Source organism: Lithobates pipiens, unplaced genomic scaffold, assembly GCF_037356315.1.
Source record: "Lithobates pipiens isolate NorthernLeopardFrog02 unplaced genomic scaffold, aLitPip1_a1.2 Scaffold_19, whole genome shotgun sequence".
NCBI classification, from domain to species: domain Eukaryota; kingdom Metazoa; phylum Chordata; class Amphibia; order Anura; family Ranidae; genus Lithobates; species Lithobates pipiens.
This window is the reverse complement of record NW_027507764.1, coordinates 565,380,458-565,393,328: the sequence shown is the minus strand read 5'-3', so window position 1 is coordinate 565,393,328 and position 12,871 is coordinate 565,380,458. Positions and strand designations below refer to the sequence as shown.

The 12,871-nt window shown below is 45.5% G+C and overlaps 2 protein-coding genes across 2 annotated transcripts in view; one reads left to right on the top strand and one right to left on the bottom strand.

The window, feature by feature from the left end:
- The window catches only part of TG (thyroglobulin), a 483,762-nt gene that overhangs the window by 184,957 nt on the left and 285,934 nt on the right, over window positions 1-12,871 (bottom strand). The gene's annotated exons all lie outside the window — the stretch shown is intronic.
- Window positions 1-12,871, top strand: part of SLA (Src like adaptor) — an 89,898-nt gene that overhangs the window by 51,713 nt on the left and 25,314 nt on the right. The gene's annotated exons all lie outside the window — the stretch shown is intronic.

Sequence of the window (12,871 nt, the reverse complement as noted above, 5' to 3'; positions counted from 1 at the left end):
CACAGACATGACTAGGCCATGATGGGAATTGTAATTTCTGAACAACTGGAGGGCCATAGTTTGAAGACCCCTGCCCTAGACCATAGTGATCTAATACATATTTATGACTGGGAAGATAAATTAGCACAGGGTATAAATCTTCCCCATCCCTCCCCATTTGCAGAATCTTGTCAAAGTAGCAGATTATCTTTAAAAAAAAACAACCTAAACTGCTCTTCATTAGTTGCAGTTGTCACTTTTCTGTTGGCTTCCTATTGTTCACAGCTAAGTTAATGGAAACTTTCGCAAACTGTTTTTAACCAACTTCCCCATTTGTATCAAGATGTACGTTCCTTGCTATCGCTGCTTATTTTTGCATGCTCCGATAACAAGTCAGCCATTAACTGAGCGTTAGATGTCCATCATTTTAAAGGGGGACGTACAATTTTTATGACCATTGCCTTTAAAGGCTAACCCCACTCAAAACTGATACTTCAGCTTTGGGTTGGGGCACTCAAGGGTTGATACCCTGTACCTGCTGCTTTAAAGTATGTGTTACTTTGTAGGACTTGTAGAGGACAGGGTAGGACTTCCTGTGTGCTTGTTCCTCTACAGGAGCCTGGATGGTCAGTCAGTGATGATGCCAATGGCCACCATTTTCATTGATTTTTTCAAGTTTTAAAGGCTGAACATAGACAGTTTTAGTTTATTTGAAAAATGTAGAGCATTTGTAATGCTGATTTAAAGCGTGTGCTGGGCTCATTGGTTTTTAAAGATTCAGTCGTCCTTCAAAAGGTGCAAAAGTCTGCTGTGAGTCCCCATGGCTTTTGCTATAATGTGAAAGTATGCACAGATGTTTCTGCCGAAGTGCCCTCTCCAGTGATGGCCCATACCTGCACCCAAGGAATGCCCAAAATGTACACTGAGCTGCACCCCCAAATCAACCCCAAAGTACAGAAGCCAAGGGGTCAACATTAAAGCCAGACAAGATCTAGGGGTAGTTTAATTGGCAAAGTGGATCATTGGCTCACTACATCCTAATCTCAGAGGCATCCATGGGATCGTCCTTATAGGGAAGTCTTTGTTTGTTACTCTCCACTCAGGTAGGTTAAGGATGTTTCATACTTAAGCCAGAAATACGTTTTTTTCATATACTGGCTGGTAAATCCATAAATTTGTTATCATATGTTATAGATATAGGATGAGATGGTGTAGTACAACATTTCTTCCTAAATTAGATGGATACTTTAATACTTTACGGTTGATTTGATTAGATTTACACACACACACACACACACACACACACACATAAATATAGTATTTATCGCCATATAGCACGCACAGGTGTATAACACGTACATTAATTTTAAGAGGGAAGTTTTAAGAATAAAAAAGTACATTTTAAATAAGGAACTTTGACGCAAAATAAGGGTCAGTGCCCATCTATAGCCTCACCGTTGCCATCAATGCAGCCTGATCAATGCCCATCTGCAGCCTCACAAGTGCCATCAATGCAGCCTCATCAGTCCACATCAATGCAGCCTCACAAGTGCCATCAATGCAGCAGCCTCACCATTGCCATCAGTGCAGCAGCCTCACCATTGCCATCAGTGCAGCAGCCTCACCATTGCCATCAGTGCAGCAGCCTCACCATTGCCATCAGTGCAGCAGCCTCACCATTGCCATCAGTGCAGCAGCCTCACCATTGCCATCAGTGCAGCAGCCTCACCATTGCCATCAGTGCAGCAGCCTCACCATTGCCTTCAATGCAGCAGCCTCACCACTGCCTTCAATTCAGCAGCCTTACCATTGCCTTCAATGCAGCAAGCTCACCATTGCCATCAGTGTAGCCTGATCGATGCCCATCTGCAGACTAGAGGGGACAGGGAGGGGGGTGGGATGAGCGCCGACAGATTACATACAGTGAGAATCTCCTATGATAGACAGAACAGTGGTCCAATGGCGGCCCAGGAGACGGGACTTCCTATTACAGAGGTCGTCAAGTAAACAGGAGATCCTCACTGTATGTAATCTGACGGCTCTCGTCCCATCCCCCTCCCTGTCCTCTCCGAGGCAGCTAAAATGTAAGCATTTTCATATAACACGCACACGCTATGTGCACCTGATTTTCAGGGTGAAAAAGTGAGTGTTATACGCCAATAAATACAGTATGTACACTGTACATGTACGGTATATCTTTTTCTATTTTAAGTGGGTGGCTTCCAAACTAATCTGTTCTGTGCCTTGTATACAGCGACAATGAAGTACAATATTTTATTACATCTGCAGCTACCAAAGAATATTTGCTGTCCTATGGGCTACACTAATTAAAAAAGCCAATAGCTTAATACATTTGCATACCTTAAAAACACTGTACAAAATGACTCATCAGTGCACAGACTCCTAGAGATATAACTTTCATTATTATGCAAGAATGTTCAATAACTAAGCCCATTTTACCATTCCCCTTGACACCTTCTTTATATTATCTGTAATTATATATATATATATTTATTTTTTAAGTTAGGTTATGTGAACAGGAACATGTGTGTGTGTGTGTGTGTGTGTGTGTGTGTGTGTGTGTATGTGTGTGTATATATATATATATATATATATATTTATGGTCAAAGCCCTATGGCCGATACGGATATGATCAAGTAGCCTCTACCATAAGATTAACCACATGAAATGGACCTGAAGTGTGCCCTGGTCTGATGGTCGGTATACCAAAATAAGGGGGCATACCCTAGATTAGAAATTAATGTATGTGAAGAGAAATGAATTTGAGAAATGCCCTGAAAAGGGGAAGGGAGGGTGGGTGCCGCGCACCGGAAACCGACAAAGACCACAGGCGAGCGGGCTGGTTAAATACCCTCCGGGCTCCTCCCATAAATTCAGGCCACCACACTGGCCTTCTTACTTATGGTCAAAGCCCTATGGCCGATACGGATATGATCAAGTAGCCTCTACCATAAGATTAACCACATGAAATGGACCTGAAGTGTGCCCTGGTCTGATGGTCGGTATACCAAAATAAGGGGGCAAAACATTCAGGTAGGGGTGCAGTTTTATTAGTTTTAGCTTAATTAGTTGAGCGAGTTTGGTGAACGCTTGTGCCATTTCCACCCGGGAATTGGGAATGTACCGGGCGAGGTAGGCAGGGTCCCAACTGCTTAGTCTTTCAATGACGTGACTTGGGACCCACGCCAACATGCTGCCAAGGGTGCTCAAATACTAAAGAGTGTCCACGGTATGGACCGGGGACGAGGTGTAGGCTGTGTAGAAGAACCCCATGTGTTTGGGAAACTGGCAGGTACACAAGTGTTGGCACGAAAGCAATAGGGAACTAGAGTCTACGCGTTCCGGTAGGAGTGACAGTAGGTAGTCAAGTACGGTTACTTGATACCAAGCCCTGCTTCTCTATAGAAATGGGCGTCCATCCTGGAGTCAGATTTCTGGGTTTTAGACACTGCAAGGAGGAGGATGAAATGAAGTTGGTAGCGAGCCAAGTAACGACTATGCAGAACTTGGCCTGCGGGATTGCTGAAGGCCTGGAATGAACATACAATGGACATTAAACTGGTGCCACCGGGCTAACTGCAGCGGTCTGCACAGGAAGGACACAACCGAGAGCGGTCCAGACCTGGCTTCAATAACAAGATGAGCCTCGGCCCAGTTGTCGGTGGTGAAAGCCACAGCCTGTCCTGTCCTGACATGACCCCAGATATGAGAGGCTGTCATGACCGGGTATAGCCTGAAGAGGGAGGAAGTCCAGGTAGACCGGGGTTTAGGAGTATCCCTGATGCCATGGTCCTGTAAACCAGTGGTGGCCAAAAATTTCCGCGAAGCCTGTGTAGGCTGTGGCATCTGTCACTACCAGGGGCGACAGGGGCATCGTAGACGGTCTAAACACCGATACATCAATCCATGCAGTAAGGAACCTTCCGACATTGACAGGTCTGCTATTGCCACGGCATCCAAATTAAGGATCTAAGAAGGGTCCTGTGTCCGTGAGAGGAGGACTAGGAGGCGTGACATAAAGATCGATCCTGGGGAATGGCCCGTATTGCAGATTTGAACATTCGTCAAGTAGTGTCTGTGTAGAACCTGGCTGCCAGTGCTACCAACAATAAATTGGCTAGGCCATGGAAAACCACAAAGGGCCAGGTAGATGGCCGCTTGGATGACTAGACTGGAGAATATGCGAGGATTTCATGTCCCTAAAGATGGCAGTTGTGATGGGCGAGCGTTTTCCGTTGGCTATGGGTGATGCCTCTGGATGCCTCGAAGTGGGGATCTTGCTGTATAAGCCATAAAGACAGGTGGCTCTCCGGGCCCTGTAAGGATGAGAAATGCTGAGCGCTGGCTAGGTATAGCCTGAGCGTGTTACAGGAAGAAGCCAGTTGCGTGTGTCAACACGATCCAGGTGCTGGATGGAAGTTGAACTCAACTATCCTAAGGGAGAGACCGACAGACAGGAAACGGTGAGCGGCTTGTAAGAAAAGCCACAGGAGACAAGTGGCCAACTAAGTGCTGCTGAAAACGACGTGTAGCCAGTTTGTGTGCCACTGAGAATGTGTGCTTGCAAAAGAATGATTGCAAGACGTTATGCTAAGTCGCGAGCCTTGGCACGATTGCAAAAGTAGTGTTTAAACGTGTGCTTGCGACAATTGCGTGGGAGTTTGTCACTGGAAATGTGTTCATAGTGACTGTGAGAAATTCGTGTTATCGCATGTGCTTTGCGAAGACTGCAGGAGCTGTGCTTGGACATATGTTTGGGTGCGTGCTTGCAACGATTGCAAGATGTTATGCCAAGATGCGTGCTTGCAACGATTGCAAGATGTTATGCTAGGATGCGTGCCTGCAACGATTGCAAGGAGTTACACCAGGATGCGTGCTTGCCATGATTGCAAGATGTTATGCTAGGATGCGTGTGTGCAATGATTGCAAGAAGTTATGCCAGGATGCGTGCCTGCAACGATTTCAAGGAGTTATGCCAGGATGCGTGCCTGCAACGATTGCAAGAAGTTATGGTAAGATACATGGGTAGCCAGGTCGGAAAAGACAGAAGTCCATCCAGTCCTAACCACAAATCAAACAAATAAATATCGCACAACCCGACACACCCAATTCTACACCCACAGCTGATCCAGAGGAAGGCAAAAAACCCCAGCAGAGCATGGCCCAATTTGCTACAGCAGGGAAAAAATTCCTTCCTGATCCCCCGAGAGGCAATCGGATTTTCCCTGGATCAACTTTACCTATAAAATAAGTACCCCGTTACAATGTACATTTAGGAAGGTATCCAGGTTTTTCCCAAAGTAATCTATTGAGCCAGCCGGAACTGCCTGCTAGCAATGATTGCAACAAGTTTCTGCCTGGACATCTGCTCGCAATGATTGCAAGAGGTCTTATGCTCGAATGCGTGCTAGCAATGATTTGCCAGAGGTCTATGCCTGAATGTGTGCTTGCAATGATTGCAAGAAGTCTATGTTTGGATGCGTGCCTGCAACGATTGCAAGAAATCTACGCTTGGATGCATGCTTGCAATGACTGCAAGAAGTCTACGCATGGATGCGTGTTTGCAATGATTGCAAGAAGTCTATTCTTGTATGCGTGCTTGCAACGACTGCCAGATTTCCATGCTTGAATGCGTGCTCGCAACGATTGCACGAAGATTTATGCTTGATGCATGCTTGCAATGATTTGCAAGAAGTCTATGCTTGGATTCGTGCTTGCAACGATTGCAAAAAGTCTACGCTTGAATGCGAACTTGCAACGACTGTACGACGTCCATGCTTGAATGCGTGCTCGCAACGGTTGCAAGAAGTCTACACTTGAATGCGAGCTTGCAACGCTTGCGAGAAGTCCAGGCTTGTATGCGTACTCGCACCAACCGCAAGACGTCCATGCTTGACTGCGTACTAGCAACGATTGCAAGAGGTCTATGCTAGGATGCGTGTTTGCAACGATCGCAAGAAGTCTACGCTTGTGTGCGTCCATGCTTGGATGCGTGTATGCAAAGATTGCAAGAAGTCTATGCTTGAATGCGTGCTTGCAACGATTGCCAGAAATCTGTGCCTGGGGATGTGTTTGCATGTCAGATGCGACCGACTCGAAACGGGGCACTGTATACTACGGTCCATTTAATGAAAACCTGTTATGACAGAGGCATAAGCCGGTCATGCCGTGATTGTGACTGATGATGAACCGGACTCTGGAGCATGCACTGAAATGAGGCTAAAGTACTGGGGCACACCGTAACGAATCGGTGCATGTATGCAACTGGATTCGAAACGGAGTGCGGTACGTGGCGGCGAAATTTATTTAATTGCCATGACAGAGGCATGAGTTGGTCGTGCCGCTGTTGCGAGTATCCGTTAATCGTGCATGCTGTAAAGCAAGTACTGGAATGTGGCTGAAATACCTGGGGCGCCGGGACGAATCGGTGCGTCGTAGATGCGACTGGATTCGTATCGGACGTCCTACGTGACAGTGAAATTGATTTCCCATGACAGAGTCATGAATCAGAGAACCGAAACCTGCAACCAACAATGAATCCTGACTCTGGAGCATGTACTGAAATGAGGCCGTAACCAACTGGGGCACACCGAAACGAATCGGTGCATCACAGATGCGACTAGATTCGAATCGGAGCGCGGTAAGTGACAGTGAAATGAGTGACAAAAGTATGCCATGACAGAGGCCCGAATCGGTCGTGCCGCGATTGCGACTGACAACGAACGGGACTCCGGAGCATGTACAGAAATGAGGCCGAAAATACCTGGGGCACGCCGGGACGAATCGGTGCATCGTAGACGCGACTGGATTCGTATCGGAACGTGATATGTGACAGTGAAATGATCCCATGACAGAGACCCGATCGCTTAGCAACGAGCGGGCTCTGGAGCATGTACCGAAATGAGGCCAACACAACTGGGACCCGTCGATCGAACCTGTGCGTTTTCCTGAGAAATGCGACTGGTTTCGACTCGAACGTACTAGGTGACAGTGAAATGATTCCCATGACAGAGACCCGATCGATTAGCCACGAGCGAGCTCTGGACCATGTACCGAAATGAGGCCAACGTAACTGGGACACGTCGATCGAACCTGTGCGTTCGAGAACTGCGACTGGTTTCGATTCGAACGTACTAGGTGACAGTGAAATGAATTCCCATGACAGAGACCCGATCGATTAGCCACGAACGAGCTCTGGAGCATGTACTGAAATGTGGCCAAGCAGTTAGGGGCACACCGGAATGAATCTGCGCATTTAGCGGATGCGACTGGATTCGAATCGGAGCGCCGTGCGTAACAAAATGAGTGAAATGATGAAATGACCTACGTGAGCCAGCCATGGCAGAGGTAGGAGTCGTTGTGCCGTGAGACGCGACTGGCAACGATTTTGACTGTGGAACACGGTAACGAGACTATAACAAGTACTAAAACAGAGCAATTTTTCCTACCAGCAATATCTACCGAAATGACGCCCGTGAAATGAAGGGCGCTGCGAAATTGGAGCGTATTGAGTGATAACAACCGGTATCACAACAAACGATTCGATATTTCAGGTTTTAACGACACTAAAAATAGTACAGGAAGGTCAATCGAGACCCTTACCTGCGGCAGTCGAGCTGGCGACATTGTACAGAGCCGGCGACGTTGTACAAACGAACGGGAAAGAAAACCACGAGAGAGACGTTTTGTCCGAATGGAAACGAAACACGAGCCGTCGGCCTAGTGACGTAGTGCCGCGCACCGGAAACCGACAAAGACCACAGGCGAGCGGGCTGGTTAAATACCCTCCGGGCTCCTCCCATAAATTCAGGCCACCACACTGGCCTTCTTACATATATATATATATATATATATATATATATATATTATATTATACACATTGCTGTTTACCTGGAAGATTTTAGCCCCTGCATTACCAGGGCATTTTTTTTGCTAGTTAGCACTGTGCTACTTTAACTGGTAATTGCTCGATCATGCAACGCTGTACCCAAATAGAGCTTTCTTTTGGTGGTATTTGATCCCCCACTGGGTTTCAAATATATAAACGCAAAAAAAAACATATTTTGTACATTCTGTTATAAAACAAATATCCAATAAAAAAATAAATAAAAAAAAACATTCTTCATAAATTTTGGCCAAAATGTATTCTGCTACATATCTTTGGTAAAAAAAAAATCCCAACAAGTGTATATTAACCACTTGACCACTGGGCACTTAAACCCCCTTCCTAACCAGACCAATTTTCAGATTTCGGTGCTCTCTCACTTTGAATGACAGTTACTCAGTCATGCAACACTGTACCTATATTTCATTTTTGTCCTTTTTTTCACACAAATAGAGCTTTCTCTTGGTGGTATTTAATCACCGCTGGGTTTTTTTATTTTTTGCGTGCGGATGCAAGATTCTGGGAGGACGTACCACGGACGTTCACTCAGAATAAGCCGTCCACGCTGTAGCCGTCTTTCGGCTATGGCCCGGTCGGCATGTGGTTAATTGGTTTGTGTGAAAGTTGTAGCGTCTAAAAATTATGATAGATACTGGATTTTTTATTTATTTTTTGTTATACTAGTAATGGCGGTTAACAGCGACTTATAGTGGGACTGTGATAGTGTGTTAGGCAGTCTGACCCTAACTGATGCTGAGGGTGGGAATAACTGCCACTGACATTACCAGTGTCATTAATACAGTGATAATATGCACTGTCACTGTACAGATGACACTGGCTGGCAAAAGGGTTAACATCTAGGGAGATCAAGGGGCGAAATGTGTGACTAGCCAGTGTTTAGTATGTGCTGCTTTTACTAATTAAAGCGGAGGTCCACCCTAAAGTGGACTTCCGCTCATCGGAACCCTCCCCCCCCTCCGGCGCCACAATTGGCACCTTTCAGGGGGGAGGGGGGTGCAGATACCTGTACAGTACAGGTATTCTGCACCCACTTCTGGGATAGCTCTCTGCGGAAAGGGGCGTAGATTACGCCCCTTTCCGCAAGTGCCCCGCTGCCTGCTGGGAAACACACAGATCCCAGAGGCAGCGGGGACCGTCCTTATTGCGCAGCGCGATTCGCGCATGCGCAGTAGGGAACCGGGAAATGAAGCCGAAAGGCTCCATTTCCTGATTCCCATACCCAAGATGGCGGCGGCAGCACCTTACAGACGATCTAGAGATCGGCTTCTGGTGCCGACATCGCGGGCGCGCTGGACAGGTAAGTGTCACTATTTTAAAAGTCAGCAGCTGCAGTATTTGTAGCTGCTGGCTTTTAAAAAAATAAAAAAAAAACGCGGAGTCCCGGTGGACTCCCGCTTTAATGTGCTTTCTGATTACGTGATCACTCTGATTGGCTGTCACAGTGGCCACGTGTTCAGGAGCCTGCGTTTGCTAACAAATGGCAGGAGCAGTTTGTGTCAGTTCATCCAACATGCTGGAAGTGAACTCTCAGCACAGAACCTTGGAGTCCTATAGACGCATATGTGCAGCGGCTGGGTGTTAAGGCCCACCTTCCCCGCTGCCATATATATGCATTGCGTCAAAAACGAGAGGTTAATATTGTGCATGTAAAAATAAAAACCTGCAAAAAAATAAGCTAAAAGGTAGAAAGATGTTAACAAGGGGTTAAATAGGAAAAATTGGCTAAAATGAGGCCTAGTTTGTATTGTGTTTTTACCACCTCCCTAAACTGCAAAGGTGACTGTACAAAGGCAAACATGCTGTATCCCCCAGTCACATTTGGTGGGCAGTGCCACCCACTGAACGCAAACCTCTTCGAGTGAATAGGGTCACTTACCTCCCAACTTTTTGGCATGGGAATGAAGGACACTTATCAGCAAAAGTATGCAGACATAGGACACACCCCTTTCCACGCCCTTTTAAAGGAGAATTTTACAAAAAAAAAGATTGGTTAAACCCACAAGTGCTTTTTATACTACTACTATTCTTTTATATTGGCTTTTGGAATTTACAAATGCAGCAATGTAGACATCAGATGAAAGGTTTAGCATTGGGAAACACTTTTTGATAGGTAAAAAGTGCATTTTTCTCTACAACTATATAGATCAGACCAAAATGAGGGACAAATGAGGAAAGAGGGACAGTCCCTCAAAATCAGGGACAGTTGGGAGCTATGGGGTCGTGCCACAACAGCCTTGCAACCATGCAATGCAGGCTTTTCAGAGATTTTCAAGAAACGACATAATGCCCTCTCACCACTCATCATGCGCCCTCTGAAAGTGATCAACTGCAGATAGTTCTCCAGAGGGCTGCCACTAGTGTAAATGAGTCCTAAAAGAAAAATCAAAGCATAAGTGTTTTGCAACTTTGGCACAATGTATTTATGATTAATGCCTGCAAAAAGAATTTGCAAGTTTCATTCATGCACTGCCAGCGCTGCTGAGACAGAGCGGGACCCCACTGCCAAATTAAGAGTTAGGTCCCGAACTAGATACACTGTATAGCAATTAAAGAAGTGGAAAATGGTTAAAAGACTGTGCAGTTCTAAGGACGCATGGCAAGCTCAGTATAGAAGAATTTGTGTTGCCTTTAATGCCCCGTACACACGAGCGGATTTTCCGTCTGAAAAAACTTGGATGGTTTATCCAACTGAATACCGCTCAAGCTTGGCTTGCATGCACACTGTCACACAAAAGTTCTTTGAACTTTCGACCGTCAAGAACATGGTGACTTACAACACTACAACGAGGCGAGGAAATGAAGTTCAATGCTTCCGAGCATGCGTAGGAATTTTGCTCATTGGAATTTGTACAGCCGATCGGAATTTCCGATCTGAACTTTTTCCGGCAGAAAAATAGAGAACCTGCTCTCAATCTTTTGCTGGCTGGAATTCTGCCAGCTAAAGTGCGATGGAGCGTACACATGGTCGGAATTTCTGACCAAATGCTCACATCTGACTTTTGCTGGCAGAATTTCTGATTGTGTGTATGGGGCTTTAGAACAGATTACTTTGTCTGAACTGCTCAACAAAATTAGTGGCTGGAACCCAGATGAGCGTTTCCTCAGGCCCAGTATGGCTGTTTGTTCCTAAGAAAAGGAGGAACCTTCAAGGCCATGGTAATAGCCGCAAAGCACAGATAGATGATGTAAATTCACTTCCATAAAGAGCCCATCCTGTACTATGAAGTACATACCACTGGTTTCTTGTAACCACAGATCTTTCATTTTAGTTCACTACCTTTAAGTCACTGCAGACGCAAATCCTATTTTTAAACTGTGTGTTAAAGGACAAATATATAAGTTAAGTGACAGAGCTACTTAGAACATTCACATCTGCATGGGTAAAAGTCCCTACACTTGTATCAAAACCAAGATATACTATATGGCCAAAAGCTTGTGGACACCTGACCATCAGGACTATACAAGCTTGTTGGATATCCAAATTCCAAAACCATAGACATTAATTTGGGCTAAGACCCCCTTTGTAGTTATAACAGCCTCTGCTCGTCTGCCAACGCTTACAACGTGATTTCAGAATGGATCCGGGGGGGACTTTGTACCTATTCAGTCAAAAAGTATTTATGAAGTCAAGCACTTATATTGGATTCCAATTTATACCAAAGGCGTCCGGGTCAGGAGGTTCTCCACACCAAACCCATCAAACCATGCCTATATGGGTCTGGAACATGCTTGAACAGTAAAGGCCTTCACTGTGCTGTTGGCATGAGGTTGGAAGTGCATGATTGTCTTTAATGTCTTTGTATGCTGTGGCATTACCAGTACCCTTTATTGGAAACCTGGAACTCAAAAATGTATACATTTGGCCATACAGTGTAAGCGACATTTTGTCACTTTGCTGTGCCCCTTACTGCTCTATGGCAGTGGCCACTGGGGACAACAAAATAAATAGGCGGTTATAAAATGAAAGGATTATTGGACAGGAAATCATTGTGAACATTTCAAGTGAGCAATAAAAGGGAGCAAGGAATCTAGAACAAACAACCAGACTATAATCCAGTTAGAGCCCATTGTACAACCACCAACAGTCGCCAACTTCAACCTTCTCTGTTGACTCCAATTCATTTTGAAAACCTTATTAAAAACTAGAAATAACACTTCTTTAGATGGATTGAAGCACTGCTGCTCATTATGTTCTTAAAGTGACAGAAAAAAATTCTATTTAAGCATGCATTATTAAAGTGGAGCTTCACTCAAAAAGTCCTTCTGGTTCACTCTCTCCCCCAAGCCTATACCTGAGTTACAAGCTTTTTGGGGTGGAGGGGAGAATATACAGAACGTTTTCAGTACCTGCTCCCACTTCCACAATCCTCCCCTAGGTAAGGATGATGTCTCTTACCCCATCCCTTCCCTCCCAAAGCCTCCTGGGATACATCACATGTCCCAGAAGGCTGCAGGACCACACAGAGTGTTTGCATACACAGTGGGGAGCTGGCTCTGGTTCCTCAGGAAGCAACAGCCAGCTTCTCTATTCAAGATGGTGGCACTGGGGACCCACAACAGTAAGAAGAACTGGTTGTGGGAAGACGGTGCTGGACCACAGGTACTTGTAAGTATTTGGTCTTTAAAGGTCAGCATCTACTGAAGTTCCTCTTTAACTCAAAAAGTCCCTTCTATTACACTCAAGTCTCCTCCATATCCCCAAATTGTTGCTGCTGTGATCTGACTTTCTGTTGGAGGGTGGCTACGTTCATTCTCCGTGGCCCCACTGTAGGAATGTGGCCACCCTCTCTTGCTCGCTTCTGAGATGGACCATGGAGTTTGTAGTCAAGAGATTTGGGAGCTTTCAGAAAGCATTACAAGGAGGGAGAAAAACACAGCAAGAAACAATTTCATGAAAAATAGATTACAGGACCAATACATAGTGGATGTGTATAGATTGTTTTTGGAGAATATCATTTATTGTCA